Consider the following 16,337-nt stretch of genomic DNA (forward strand, 5'->3'; position numbering starts at 1 on the left):
CTTTCAACATTTGTTTGCAAAAATTAAATATATTTAATAAGTATATAATTTATGTGTAAACAGAATTGAAGGAAATAGGAGAAAATACGCAGAGAGACGCACTACCATCGGAGAGTAGCAATGAGTCTACTTCATACTCGGCAGACATCATGGACGAGATGCTCATCGATGCCGTAGAGCAGAGACCAGGTCTATGGAATCAAAAGTTGCCAGTTCAAAAGCGAAGCTCCTGTGTACGATGAGAATTGTGGGATGAAGTCTTTAATAATCTTGGTAATATATATATATTATCATTTTACTTTGTTTTATGTACTCATAAATGTATATTTAATGTGCACTCGCAAATGGGCTAAATATGTACGTTTGTATTCGTGTAAGCGAGCTGTAGCGGGATTTCATAACTCCGACAGTTTTAGTATTATATATGCGCAGGTATTATATATGTTAAAAAGCTGCGCAATGATATCGAAACTCGTTAAGGATTTACAGAATTCCGCCTCTGAATTCGTTATTTAAACTAGGAATTTTCAGGTTTTAAAGATGTAGCGTGGATGAAATCTCGATGGACATACCTGAGGGACTGCTATTCAAAAGCTCGTAAAAAAATGAAAGGTTACGTACGCAGCGAATCGTGTGCGGAAGCGGGACATCCGCCAGAAAAGTACATTCCGCTTCTGTTCAAGGATGCAATTTCTAGACGAGGCTGCACAAGAAACCCCGTACGTAATAATTTGTCTTATATGGATGGGTAAAAGCTATATAGTGGTGTAAGTTAAAATTTTTAAAATATTGACTTGTGTGCATAGATGCAATTTATATATCGCACAGATTGCATCTATGTACACAAATCAATATTTTAAAAATTTTAACTTACACCACTTGCACTATGGCTTTTACCCCTTCATATATAGGCTTTAATATATAAAAAAGTACACTTTTTTACATATCTTTGCTGTTCAATTTTAGTACAACAAGCTCTCTACCACAGAACATATGTCGCGATGAAGATAATGCACGGATCCTGAACGATTTGGAATTAGAGGAATGTAATGTGTCTTCTCCAATAACTTGTAGCACGCCAGACAATCCTGAAAGAACGGGAAATTGGGCTAATTGTAGACCAGTAAAAAAAAAGTGAGCTAATTTTGAATAATTGGTAATCGACACACGTCTCATACATTTTCATAAATAATTGATACATCTTCGTATTATAATTGTGTTGCTTTTTTCATGGACAATCAGCTTTGTTTAACAATGTATAAAAATGTAGGAAAATTCATTACTTTGAATGCATTAAATGGAATTTTTTGTATTACAGGAAGACAGCACGATCCCGCGATGTGCAGGCACTGCATAACAACATATTGCAGCGGTTACTTCGCGAAAATTAGCCGAAGAAGGATGCAGTGGACAATTTCTTGGAGCAGTTGGGAGATATCCTGCGTAGATTGTGTTATCTTCGAAGAAGGCAAATGCAAGTAGAGCTGCTGCGTCTCGTTCACAGGACAGAAAACGAAGAATTAGCGGAGGCGAAACATGAAAGGCGACAAAATTTTTCGTATTATTATTCTATTATATTTTGTACTATTATCATTACATTTTTATCTTTCTACCAATACATTATACATTACGTAATAAACAAATAAAACATTTATTTCTATTTCAATAAAACCTGACGAGTAGTTCATATTCGGGTTTAAAAAAATGAATGTTTCGTTGTTACATTATACATATATGTGTATGTAAAGTTGAAAACATTGAGATGTACGATCTTGTATTTATTTATAATTCTTAGAAAAAAAAGTAGAGTTTCTGTCTTATAATAATAAGTTAATCGCAAAATTGTTTACGTTTTTTGTGACATTTTCTCTGTCAACTCAATCACGCATGTCCGTTCCGTTCCGTAAAAAGTTTCTCTACCAGTCCCATGTAGCAAAAACGGAACGGAATCTGGTTACAAAATATTTTTTACTCCTACAATTTAGTATTTCAGAGTACTTGCAACAATGTTATCGGCAAGATAATAATTGGGTAAATCTGAAGAATAGTGGCCTCCTCACCGATTTCGTTCAACTTGGGCTTAATCGACGCGTTTTTGCACGAAACGACCGAATCTGGCAGAAAAAAGTGTCGCTCTGCCCCGCGAAGCGAGATATTAACGGTTAAAGTTGACAGGAATCAGGTTATGATTCCTGTCATACCGACGAGATGCAGCGACTACGACCATGCCCTGCGGCCACACGCGCATGCTCAATGACGCGCTTTACAACTTAGCACTGCTACATTACGGTTTTGATTACAACAGAGAATATTTTGGAACACAAATTATTTCTGTTACAGATATTAAGCGTTGAAGTTAACGAAACAGAAATAAAATTATTAAAGCAGAGAATTGTTGGTATATGAAAAGTTCATATTTACATGTACTTTTCATACACCAACTATTCTCTGCTTTAACAAATTATTTCTGTTACAAATATTAAGCGTTTAAGTTAACGAAACATAAATAATTTGTTAAAGCAGAGAATAGTTGGTATATGAAAAGTACACATAAATATTTACTTTTCATATATCAACTATTCTCTGCTTTAACAAATTATTTATGTTACAGATATTAAGTGTTGAAGTTAACGAAACAGAAATAAAATTGTTAAAGCAGAGAATAGTTGGTACATGAAAAGTTCATATTTACATGTACTTTTCATATACCAACTATTCTCTGCTTTAACAAATTATTTCTGTTACAGTTATTAAGCGTTTAAGTTAACAAAACATAAATAATTTGTTAAAGCAGAGAATAGTTGGTATGTGAAAAGTACACATAAATATGTACTTATTACCAAGCAGACAGTTGTCACGTGACCTTCTTTTGCATGCGCGTGCGGCTACGGAGCATGCGCATGTGGCCGCAGGGCATGTTCGTGGTCGCTACCAGTCGCTACATCGCATCGGTATGACAGGTCTCATAACCTGATAGTCGTCAACTTTAACCGTTAATATCTCGCTTCGCGGGGCAGAGCGACACTTTTTTCTGCCAGATTCGGTCGTTTCGTGCAAAAACGCGTCGATTGAGCCCAAGTTGAACGAAATCGGTGAGGAGGCCACTATTCTTCAGATTTACCAATAATTGCACAAATAATATATGTTTATTGCTTCAGTCGCATCAAAATAACAAAATATCGACGAATAAGGCACATTTACCTGCGACCGAAGCGACGTTCCGATCCGTTTTTGCTACATGGGACTGGTAGAGAAAACTGTTACGGAACGGAACTGGAACGAACCGCTCAATTCTAGTCAATTCTAATGAGAAATCCGATCCGTCATTCCGATCCGTGCTTAATGGGACTGCACCCTTACAAATACTTTCAACGAATTTTTATGTACAGTGGGGAGCATTAATGAGTTCCGTTACCCGGTGAGCTACGGTGCAGAGCGGTGCAGGCGAACGCGCTACGTTACCGTCACGGTCGATAAAAGGTTCAAATACAGAACCGCGAACGCGTAAAAATGGTCAGTCACGCTGTATTGCTCTCGCGTGCATTTGATTAAAAAAACATTTTTAATACAATCTGATGCACACAATTAATACGTATTACATACAATATAACAATCATAGGTGATTATGTAATTATAATTGTATTGTGCATCTGCAACTATTATTCCACCGACTAAGTATGTGTTTACTGGAATAATATATAATTATAGATCATATGATAATTATAATTACAACATAATTACCTATAATTATTCTATTGCATATGAAAAATTATTACGCGAGGTTTATAATTTTTACGATGTATTATTTTCAGTATCTTATTTATAAGTAAATAAAATATTAAAATTAAAAGCTGAGTAATGTTATGGCCGATATTCCGAGCAATATTAAAGTGTTAATATAAAGCTAGATATATATACATTTTGAATTATAATTATCGAGTCAACGTTTCGACCTACTTGGTCTTTCTCAGGGCATTACATTCAAACTTACAAGTGATATAAATAAAAATAATAATAACTGTTGAAGTTCACATTATCAACACTGAAAATTATAGTCATTGCCGATGGAACGATTACGACACGCAAAAGAAATAAGGTCAAAGCCAACTTCAAATTAAACGCCGTTACAGGCCACATAATTACAATAATTATTACCGATTACAATAAATCCTGATCTGCGTTGCAGCTGACGGAGATGCTAATTTCGTGCATTTTCTGTATATTTTAAAAGGGGCAGTCCCCTCTGTATGATCCTGGTATCAGCCATGCTCAACGTCGGAAATTGTCATGTCCGATATTAAATGGAAGTAGAGATCGGTGTTGCGTCAAGAACCTTTTAAAATATACAGAAAATTCACGAAATTAGCATCTCCGTCAACTGCAACTCAGATAAGGATTTATTGCAATAGGTAACAATTATTGTAATTATGTAGCCTGTGACGGCGTTTAATTCAAAGTTGGCTTTGACCTTATTTGTTGCTAATTTGTTGCTCGCAACACAAGTGTAAATAACAGCGGAAAACCTCAGCGTGTGGATAGTCATAGGAGTAAAGTATTAGAAAAAAATGTATTGCTTGTTTAAATTTGGTACCGGTGTATTGTCTGAATTTGTTGCTCTTGAAATATCCGAGTTCCGAATTTGTTGCTTGCAAAATAAGTATAAACAATAGCGGAAAACCTCAGCGTGCAGCTAGTTACAAGAGTAAAGTATCAGAAAAGAATTTGTTGCTCGTTTAAATTTGCTACTGGTGTATTGTGTGAACTTGTTGCTTTCGATATATTCAAGTTCCGAATTTGTTGCTTGCAAAATAAGTATAAACAATAGCGGAAAACCTCAGCGTGCAGCTAGTTACAAGAGTAAAGTATCAGAAAAGAATTTGTTGCTCGTTTAAATTTGGTACTGGCGTATTGTTTAAATTTGTTGCTCTCGATATATCCGAGTTTCGAATTTGTTGCTTGCAAAATAAGTATAAACAATAGCGGAAAACATCTCAGCATGAAATTCAGACAATACGTCAGTACCAAATTTAAACGAGCAGCAAATCCTTTTCTGATACCTTACGCTTATAACTATAGCTACACGCTGAGGTTTTCCGCTATTGTTTATACTTATTTTGCAAGCAACAAATTTGGAACTTGAATATATCGAGAGCAACAAGATCAGACAATACGCCAGTAGCTTTAAACGAGCAACAAATTCTTTTCTGATACTTTATACTCTTATGACTATCCGCACGCTGAGGTTTTCCGCTGTTATTTACATTTGTGTTGCGAGCAACAAATTAGCAACAAATAAGATCAAAGCCAACTTTGAATTAAACGCCGTCACAGGCCACATAATTACAATAATTGTTACCGATTACAATAAATCCTGATCTGAGTTGCAGCTGACGGAGGTGCTAATTTCGTGTATTTTCTGTATATTTTAAAAGGTTCTTGGCGCAACACCGATCTCTACTTCCATTTAATATCGGACATGACAATTTCCGACGTTGAGCATGGCTGATACCAGAATCATACAGAGGGGACTGCCCCTTTTAAAATATACAGAAAATGCACGAAATTAGCATCTCCGTCAGCTGTAACTCAGATCAGGATTTATTGTAATCGGTAACAATTATTGTAATTATGTAGCCTGTAACGGCGTTTAATTCGAAGTTGGCTTTAATTTTATTTCTTTTGCGTGTCGTAATCGTTCCATCGGCGATGACTATAATTTTCAGTGTTGATAATGTGAACTCTAACAGTTATAATTATTTTTATTTATATTACTTGTAAGTTTGAATGTAATGCCCTGAAGAAGACCAAGTAGGTCGAAACGTTGACTCGATAATTATAATTCAAAATGTATATATATCTAGCTTTTTATTAAAACTTTAATATTGCTCGAAATATCGGCCGTAACATTACTTAGTTTTTAATTTTAGTATTTTATTTATTTACCCAGGTAGCAAGCACTCGTCATTTTGATCAATTGACGTCAAGAGACGTCAAAATGACGAGTGCTTGCTACCTAGGTATAAATAAGATACTGAAAATAATACGACATCGTAAAAATTATAAAACATCGCGAAATAATTTTTCATATGCAGTAGAATAATTATAGGTAATTATGTTGTAATTATAATTATCATATGATCTATAATTATATATTATTCCAGTAAACACATACTTAGTCGGTGGAATAATAGTTGCAGATGCACAATACAATTATAATTACATAATCACCTATGATTGTTATATTGTATGTAATACGTATTAATTATGTGCATCAAATTGTATTAAAAATGTTTTTTTAATTAAATGCACGCGCGAGCAATACAGCGTGACTGACCATTTTTACGCGTTCGCGGTTCTGTATTTGAACCTTTTATCGACCGTGACGGTAACGTAGCGCGCTCGCCTGCACCGCTCTGCACCGTAGCTCACCGGGTAACGGAACTCATTAATGCTCCCCACTGTACTATAGGCACTAATCTAGCTGAAAAAATGTACATTCCTAATCGTCCCGACCTAAAAAATGTTTCGATAAATAACAAATCGATTTTTCTTTATCCTACTACAGCTGGAGAAACGACTAATGTCACAAACGGTCTACAAAATAAAGCCCTAGTGGGGCTGATGGGGGATTGATGCTGAGGTTGTTAAGTCGAGATTGTATGCGAAATTGCAGATCCACTGAAGTATGTTTTAAATGTATGTATGAAAAATGGTGAATGGCCGAATAAGTTAAAGTACGGCCCGTTGTTGTAACCTATTTGCAAAGCTGAAGAAAGGTGCAATGTGACTAATTACCAACCGATCTCACTATCTAACTTTGCAAAAATTATCGAGAAAATACTCCGTAAAATAATGCACAAGTTTTTCACTGACTCAAATATTCTGTCTGAGAAACAATTTGGGTTTACGAAAGGTAAAAGTACTGAGGATGTTCTCGCACTAATCTCAAATTATATGTACAAAAAATTGAACGATGGTACATGCGCGATTGCAACTTTCCTTGACTTGGCAAAAGGCTTTTGATACCGTGAATCATCAAATACCGCTGGACAAACTGTACGACTACGGAATAAGGGGAAATCGTTACTCATTGTTGAAAAATTATTTAAATAATAAAAAACAAGCTCTCATTATAATTGTACATCATTCTCGATGCTAAAAGGAATGATTCTCGATAAATGAAACAATTGTATTCATGATTGACAAATAAAAATTATTTTTTACTAACTTGTTGCTCGGTACAAAATATAATGCGCGTGTAATCGTCTGTTTTATTTCAGACTGCGATAATAAACACCATCCGTCCACCGTCAGGAAGCCTTTCGTTGGAAAAACGTACGCGTTCTTCGTCGTACCATTTCACATTGTACCCTGCAACCGTGGAATAAAAGCTCTCGCATAGATATAGCAAATGTCATTGGCGCACTTTTCTTTCCCTTTCTTCCTTAGCGCTTGATCCATATTTGATAACTTTGTGGAATAAATAGTACAGCGATACGCTCGCGAAGAGAATAAAGGAACGTGTGTGTGTCTCTAGCCGCGCAACAAACGAACGTTATATAAAAGAAAGTCTGCGTTGCCTGGCAACCTAACAACAGCTAGCGCCGTTTACACAAAACTAAGATCTAGGGAATATGTATATATACAGGGTGATCAGATTGCACACTACTTAACACCCCCTCTCAATCTGCCATTCCTAATGCACTTCTTAGTTTTTCAAATGATGCAACTGGCAATGATTTTGTCATAATTTCCGCCAGTTGATTAGACGAGGGCAAATATTTAACCCGAATAAGACCATCGGCAATCACTTCACGAATAAAATTGTACCTTACGTCGATATGCTTCATTCGTTTGTGTTCTCTAGGTTCTTCTGAGATTTTGATGCACGCTTGATTGTCTTCGAAGATGACAGTAGCCTTCTCTTGCTTGTATCCGAGCTCCGCAAGCAAGTTCCGCAACCAAATTGCCTCACAAGCTGCATGATTCAGGGCAATATATTCCGCCTCAGTCGATGACAGACTAACAGTTGACTGTTTTCTTGAGAGCCATGATACAATGCACCCATGCAGCTTGAACACGTAGCCACTTGTAGACTTTCGATCAGTAGAATCCCCTGCCCAATCAGCATCTGCATATCCAATTAAACCGATTGAATCTTCCTGTGATGAGTACTTCAGCCCAAGAGTGATGGTCCCACGAATATAACGTAGCATGTGCTTAGCATATAGAAAATGCTCATCCGTAAAATTACTCTGGAATCTGCTGAAATAGTTCGCTGCTGCACATAAATCTGGTCTCGTTGTTAGAGTTACTTACATCAAACATCCTATCAGTTGTTTATACGGCTTCCTTGATGCGTTGCTTCCGCCTGGTTCAAGTTTTAATTTCACCTCCATGGGAGTGAGTGATGGTTTACAGTCCAACATTTCAAATTTTGTTAACACTCTTTCCAGATATTGTCGCTGATTTATCTTTATTATCTTCTTTTCAATGTCTCGCTTCAGCCACATTCCGAGAAAATGCTTCAAATCTCCGAGATCGGTCATTTCAAATTCCTGCGATAGTTTGTTCTTCATCAGTTGAATTTGTTTTAGATTGTTGCTGATTATAATTATATCATCAACATATACTAGAAGGAATAACTTCAATAATCCTTCAATTTTTATGTATAAACAATAGTCAGTTTGACATCTCTTCATGCCGAGTCCAGTAATAAATTGATGAAACCGCTCATTCCACTTTCTTGGTGATTGTTTCAGACCATATAAAGCTCTGAGTAATTTGCAAACTTTATTGTTTATTTCAAAACCTTCAGGCTGCGTCATGTAGACATCTTCTTCAATCTTTCCGTTCAGAAATGCTGTCTTGACGTCCATCTGATGAATGTATAGTTTCTCATGGTTAGCGAGAGCTAGTAATACTCGAAAGGTAGTTACTTTGGCAACAGGCGCATACGTCTCATTATAATCAAAACCTTTTGTTTGCGAAAAACCTTTCGCTACCAGACGCGCCTTGTATTTTTCTACCTTACCTTCTGAATCAAGTTTTACACGAAAAAACCCATTTATTTTGCACAGGTTTTTGTCCTTTGGGAAGTTGCGTCAATTTCCAGGTTGAGTTCTTCTCCAAAGACTTCAATTCATCCAAAATTGCTTCTTTCCATTTTGGCCAATCGGGTGAGGCCTTTGCTTCAACCAAATTCATCGGCGTTCCTTCAGCATATTGCTCTGCATTTAATGCACAGACTGCATCCGCTTCCAGTGAATAATAATCTCCGTACCGAGATGGCGGTTTCCTTTCCCGTTCACTTCTTCTGGGTTTGTCCTTCTCTGTTATTTTCTCGTTGTCAGATGTTTCACTGCTTTCTTCGGTTTCGTCTGTAAAAATGTTATTCCTCACGGTTTCACTCGATTCTTCGTTCGATGAATCCGTTGTGTCCTCCTTTAAGTTATCGCCCCCTCTTACTTCGGCATCCTCTTCATATGTATCAATAAAAGTTGACATTTTTGGAAAACATACACTTTCATCGAATGTTACATCATGTCCAATGAAGATCCGTCGCTTCTCAGCATCCCAGAGACGATAGCTATTTGGAGCAAATCCCATTAAAACTGCTTTAGTTGCCTTTGCATCCAACTTTTTACGTTTTTCCTTGGGAATGTGACAATAAGTAACACTGCCAAAAATGCGAATGTTCTTTACATTAGGTTTCTTACCGTACCAAAGTTCAGCAGGAGTCTTTGTACCCAGATCCCCTTTCAATGCACTTGTTGGACTTCGATTTACTAAATAATTTGCAGTCTGGATAGCCTCATTCCAAAAACATTTCTTAAGTCCCGCGGAAAATATTAATGTCCTTGCTCGTTCAATTATTGTGCGATTGAATCGCTCCGCAACGCCATTTTGCTCCGGTGAATACGGAACAGTGCAATTCAATTGTATTCCTTTTCTTGCACAGTAAGCCTTGAACTGATCCGAAGTGTACTCACCACCGTTATCTGCCTTGAGAACAGAAATTTTGGTATTAAATTTAGCCGTACTTAATGCCACGTATTCCTTAAGGGGACTAGGCAGTCAGAAAATCGATTTTTTTTATTGTATGTTTCGAAAGTACTATCCTTCCCGAGTAAAATGCCGTTTGGTTCATGTTAAAATTCGCAAAATTAAGGATTTGACAGCCAAAAAGGTCGAGCGCTCCATAGGTAGCGTGCGCGGCGAACGAAACTTTAAGGGGACTAGGCAGTCAGAAAATCAATATTTTTTATTGCATTTTTCGAAAGTACTATCCTTCCCGAGTAAAATGCCGTTTGGTTCATGTTAAAATTCGCAAAATTAAGGATTTGACAGCCAAAAAGGTCGAGCGCTAGCGTGCGCGGCGAACGAAACTTTAAACGCGTTTTTCTCGAAATCTTTTTTTCTCTTCGTTTTGCAGTAATTGCAAAAAGACGGAGGTTCAAATCGATTTAAAAAAAATTGAGCATATGTAAAACATGTCTAGTTAAGGCCTGAACCTACGCATAAGTCTGTAAAAACTTCTGTTTTGACAAAAAAAATAAATAAAATAAAATAGCTCCTTCTTTTCAATGAAAAATCACGTTTTTTTACATTTGCAGCTGTCATTTCTTTAATTTTGATTTTTTTCTTTTTTAAATAGGTTCAGTGCAGAATGAGGTCTTATAGAGTGCCAAATTTTCCAGGAAAAATGTACAATTCAATTTTTTATGGCCAGGATCACTGCAAAACCACAACGGCACCAGAAAAACCGCCTATGTATCAGAAGACTGTAGCGCCGTCATATATACATATATATTATTTAAAAAAATTTTTTTCTTTACTGTTTTTGGTACTAGTAAACATTACCTAAAAGTACTAGTCACAATTTGTATTTATTTCCTTGTAATTAATTCCCAAAAAAGGTTAAATTTTTACCAAATCTGACTGCCTAGTCCCCTTAAATTTTTCGAACACTTCGTTTTTCTGTTTAATTACAAAAAGTACCGAGAAATGCGTGTAATCGTCTATAAAAGACACAAAGTATCTACCACCGTTCCACGCTACCGGGTCTATTGGTCCACACACGTCGCTGTGAATGAGCTCTAACGGTCGTTTAGAACGACACTCATTCACTTTGGGAAACGGTTTCCGAGTTTGCTTACCAAAGATACACGGTTCACAAACTTTTCCGGAATTTGCATTTAATTTCGGCAGACCGACCACCATTTCTTCACGTATGAGTTTTTCCAAGTCCTGATTATTTAAATGGCCCATACGACGATGCCATACCTCTGCGTCACTTCTATTTTCCGCTGCACCCGCAAATGCACGCTTTTCGATTAATATTTCTAGTTCGTATAGCTTGCCCGTACGTACAGCTGTTGCAATGTTTATAGGTGCCTTTTCATGCTGACGCTCGACGCTTGATTTGGGCGTCAAAACTGGTCACGTGACCAACTTCATCGATAAGAAGGCGAAATAGCATCAGATATGCGAGCGTCAAAACAAGCAATTGACTGAAACGAGCGTCAAGCGTCAAAGCTGAACACAGTTGAGCTTTTGCCATTTGACGCTGGAATTAAAAAGACTATCACGTGACCTATCACGTGATCAAGTTTGACGCCCAAATCGAGCGTCGAGCGTCAGCATGAAAAGGCACCTTATATCGTTTCGCACTATTACCGCCATACTTCTTTTGAAAGTTATTTCGAAACCGGCGTCTTCAAGACGTCTAATTGAAAGTAAATTACACTTTAAGTCTTTTACAAATAGAACGTTATCTATTTTGCACGGCAATAACTTTTCCGTCGATTGAATGTAACCTTCAATCTTTCCGATGCACTCACCGTTCAGAGTTACATTTTTCTTCGCGACCGCAATGTTTACCGGATTTGGTAAAAATTTAACCTTTTTTGGGAATTAATTACAAGGAAATGAATACAAATTGTGACTAGTACTTTTAGGTAATGTTTACTAGTACCAAAAACAGTAAAAAAAAATTTTTTTAAATAATATATATGTATATATGACGGCGCTACAGTCTTCTGATACATAGGCGGTTTTTCTGGTGCCGTTGTGGTTTTGCAGTGATCCTGGCCATAAAAAATTGAATTGTACATTTTTCCTGGAAAATTTGGCACTCTATAAGACCTCATTCTGCACTGAACCTATTTAAAAAAGAAAAAAATCAAAATTAAAGAAATGACAGCTGCAAATGTAAAAAAACGTGATTTTTCATTGAAAAGAAGGAGCTATTTTATTTTATTTATTTTTTTTGTCAAAACAGAAGTTTTTACAGACTTATGCGTAGGTTCAGGCCTTAACTAGACATGTTTTACATATGCTCAATTTTTTTTAAATCGATTTGAACCTCCGTCTTTTTGCAATTACTGCAAAACGAAGAGAAAAAAAAATTTCGAGAAAAACGCGTTTAAAGTTTCGTTCGCCGCGCACGCTAGCGCTCGACCTTTTTGGCTGTCAAATCCTTAATTTTGCGAATTTTAACATGAACCAAACGGCATTTTACTCGGGAAGGATAGTACTTTCGAACACTTAATTTTTCGATTCGGTCGAAAATGTTTTTGTCGTTCACCATATGGTCAGTAGCGCCCGAGTCCAAGTAGAATTTTACGCACTCGAATTGTTTATCTGTCCCGCCGAGTAACGCGTCGCCAGCCCTACTATTACCATAGTGTGCTGTTACCGACTCACTTGTTATCGACACATTGTTTGTGGCACTAATCGATGTAACGGCGCTGAAAGCAACTTCATCCTCTTTATCCTGAGATGCTATGTTTACCGCTTTCTTCTTACTTTTTCCGTCACTTTTTCCGCCACTTTTTCCGCCACTTTCGTTCTTGGAACGGCATTCCGATCGCTTATGTCCAATCTTTCCGCACTTAAAGCACTTGAACTTGAATTTATCCGCGTTCATTGCCACGCTTTCACCAAGTTTTCCAGCTTCACGGTTCCGCTTGCTATACTCGTCAAGTAACCGGCTTTTCACAAATTCCATTGTTAAATGTTCAGGGTTTAATGTCTCTAAAGCCGTAACGAGCGAATCAAACGATTTCGGCAACGTCAATAGCAGATGACAAATTATATCTAAGTCCTCGAGTTTTGCACCAATAGATTTCAACTCACGTACTGTCTTATCGAACTCGAGTAGATGATTCGCGATATTTTCACTTTCCGTGTACTTTAGCGTGATTAATTTCTTCCGCAACCACAACTGACCGGCAATACTCTTGCGCTCAAATACCGCCCGAAGAGCATAAAATATTTCCTTTGCCGTTGTCTTATCCTTGACATATTCCAGGTGGCTATCCGCGATGTGTTGAACCAACACTAGTTTACATCTTCGCTCATTCTTCTCGTGTATCCTCTTCTCTGGATCCGTGGCACCGGCCATGATTGTTGGAAGATCCCTTTCGATGTAGTCGAGCAGTCCTTTTCCTCGAGCACCATTTGCACCCGGTACTTCCAATTGTTATAATTTGTACCGTCAAATTGATAATATCGCTTGCTATTTTCCTCTGCCATTTTATCGAAGCACTGGGCCCATAACCTGATAACTTTGTGGAATAAATAGTACAGCGATACGCTCGCGAAGAGAATAAAGGAACGTGTGTGTGTCTCTAGCCGCGCAACGAACGAACGTTATATAAAAGAAAGTCTGCGTTGCCTGGCAACCTAACAACAGCTAGCGCCGCTTACACAAAACTAAGATCTAGGGAATATGTATATATACAGGGTGATCAGATTGCACACTACTTAACAATATTCCCCCGAGGCGTAAATCTGAAAAACAGTAGAGTTTGTTGCATTAATCGTTAACCTCACAATTCTTATAATATAACAGATAAAGTACTTTGTTAACAGTTGCGGCGGTCGACAGACCGCGCACGCAAAAAACCGCGCCTGCGGAACGGCAACCAATATTACGCGTACCAAGCCGACGGAGCCGGCAGAACGGCAACCCGCCGACGCGCGTACGATAATATACTACAGTAATATATTATTAATTACGAGAAAATGGTCTCTAATCGGCCACCTATTCCAAATCGGTCCACCCCCCCCCCCATTTCATAAAAACCACAATACTCGTCATTATGCCAATAGTAAAGTTAGGGTGTAACCGGACGGTACTACTGGAGGCACGAATCAACGCTACGTGTCCTTAGAAATCAACGGTCGCCACTCAGTTTGACCTTTGAACCACCGAGAAGGTAAGTATCGAACGATCTCTCTAATTATTAATCAGACTAATTAATCTTCTTTTTTTTCAGGTTCCTGCCACCGCTGGATCATCGCCGTCGCCGATCAGGATCGTCGCTGCCACCGGAATCCAAAATCAACGAGGGACTTCGAGTGATCGACGCCAATGGATCAGGTAAGTAGAAGGTAAGTCCAATTTAATGAATTTTCGAAATCTTTTACGAAAAGGATGTTTAATTTATTCAATTATATTGATTTCCAGTTATGGTTGTTCACAAAAGTTCAAGTCACACAAGATGTCGGACGCTCGTATACGTAGGCACATATGCCCCGTTTATCTACGACGCACGAAGTTATTTCGGTCTAAAAAGGCCGTTCGTCAATGTAAAGACGACAATTAACGCGTTCCGCGGGCGTTCCCGGTTGTTATGAATGTTGACGAATCGCAATTATCGCACTCGTATAACGTTCGCGGTGACTTAGCGCGACGACGAAAGAGCGAGGCTTATTACGTGTTGTTCGCTCGAACATCCCCGAGAGACTGCCTCGAGTTGTTTGTCTCGTTCGAGCTCCCCACCATCGGTATCGGTGACCCCCACTCCGACGTCTATGCCGCTTTCTCTCGCCGCTAACTACGCATATGACTCCGGTACTTTTCCACGCGGGTGTTTACGCCGTTTGCGCCGAACCCCGTGGAAATTTCCACGCGCGTTGCGCTCGCGCGGTCGCTCCGTCCTGGCGACGGGGTAGCGGTTTTCCACCGCGACGATTCTCGCGTGGCCGCTGACGCCGACCTGTGCGCCAGGTCTATTACCATGCATATAACCTCCATCCGGGCGACTTTCCCGAGGAAGACGTCCGGGTGCAGAGCACCAGGCTCGCCGACGACGTCGACCCCTCCTGACCTTTACGCTGGACCTAGTAAAGCGCCTTCCGCGGTTTTTCCCCGTAGAAGATGTCTAGGTCGCGAGATGGCGGACGGTTCCGTAACTTCGCTCCCGGTCGTCGGATCTCGGCGGCGACCGGGCACGGACGTTTACGGGGATGTCCCCATTCGTCAGGGATGTATTTTCCCTGGGGATGACTCACCTAGTGCGAGATTCAGGACGGTCCGCCATTTCGTTCCCCGGCCGACGGATCTCGACGGGACCCGGTTTCGTGGGCTCGGCTAAGTACCCCTCGACGTCAGGGGTGCCTAACTCCTGTAGATGATGCACCTGGTGCAAGTTCGCGGACGGTTCGCCACTTCATGTCCGCGCTCCCGCATCGCGTCGCCAACCCCGTATGCGTGACTCCGGGCCCCCGCGCCCTCGTCAGGGACGTATCGTTTCGTCGCAACGCCGTCGGTTATGAAAATTCCCGACGGTCCGCCATAATTTTTCCCGGTGGTCGGATCGCAATTCTAACGCGCGCATTGCGTCTCGCGGATCTCCCCTTGCGATCATGGGTCTTAACTTTTTGCGTCCGTCGCGTCGTTTCCGATTTTGCGGACGGTCCGCCATTTTCCCTTCGCGCGCTGCTTTCGCCATTTCATTGCGCGCTACTAACTTCTCGGACCTCGGACGGTCGCCGAGGCTCCGCAGTCTTTACTCGGCGAACGCGATCCGCCGCTTCGTCGTACGTCCTCCGCTCGTTCTGCGGACCGTCTCGGCTAGTCCGCTATGCTGTAGGAAGGCACCCTGGGCATCCGCACGGGAGCCTCCCCATTCCTGGAAAGTGTGGTTGGGCTCAAGCCCTGTCGTTCCGCCGCACGACACCTTGTACCCGCGCCGACGGGAATAAATCAAACGCGTAAACGAACTAAAAAAGATAACCTCTACTCGAGGGGCTTTTCCGCTTGAGCCGCAACTAAACATTGAATACTGGCGCGGTATCAATCACTTAAACCTAATCAAGCGCCGGATGGGGTCGCTACTCGACATATTGTTATAAGACAAAATTAACTGAAAATAATCATATAACCCTGAAATGAAAGATGAAAAAGGAAAGAAAATGGCTGTTGCTCAATTGTATTCCCCATCCTCGGAACGCCGTGTCGCCTTCTTCCAACCGATTATTCGGGTACCGTTCATCTTTGCTGCTCTCGGTGCCCTAGTCGTCTCCGGTGATGCGTGCGGCTGCAA

The 16,337-nt window shown here is 39.7% G+C and overlaps 1 protein-coding gene and 2 long non-coding RNA genes across 3 annotated transcripts in view; 2 read left to right on the forward strand and 1 right to left on the reverse strand.

Moving 5' to 3' along the window:
- The window catches only part of LOC139807990 (uncharacterized), a 164,453-nt gene that overhangs the window by 46,106 nt on the left and 102,010 nt on the right, over positions 1-16,337 (forward strand). The window lies entirely within an intron of this gene.
- Positions 131-1,101, forward strand: LOC139825356 (uncharacterized). Its single transcript, XR_011735515.1, has 3 exons — positions 131-273; positions 532-719; positions 967-1,101. It is a non-coding gene; the product is annotated as an uncharacterized lncRNA (long non-coding RNA).
- LOC139825355 (uncharacterized) lies at positions 624-1,345 on the reverse strand. Its single transcript, XR_011735514.1, has 3 exons — positions 1,317-1,345; positions 984-1,088; positions 624-703 (listed from the first exon to the last, which is right to left on the reverse strand). It is a non-coding gene; the product is annotated as an uncharacterized lncRNA (long non-coding RNA).

The sequence above is a fragment of the Temnothorax longispinosus genome, chromosome 2 (genome assembly GCF_030848805.1).
Source record: "Temnothorax longispinosus isolate EJ_2023e chromosome 2, Tlon_JGU_v1, whole genome shotgun sequence".
NCBI lineage: Eukaryota > Metazoa > Arthropoda > Insecta > Hymenoptera > Formicidae > Temnothorax > Temnothorax longispinosus.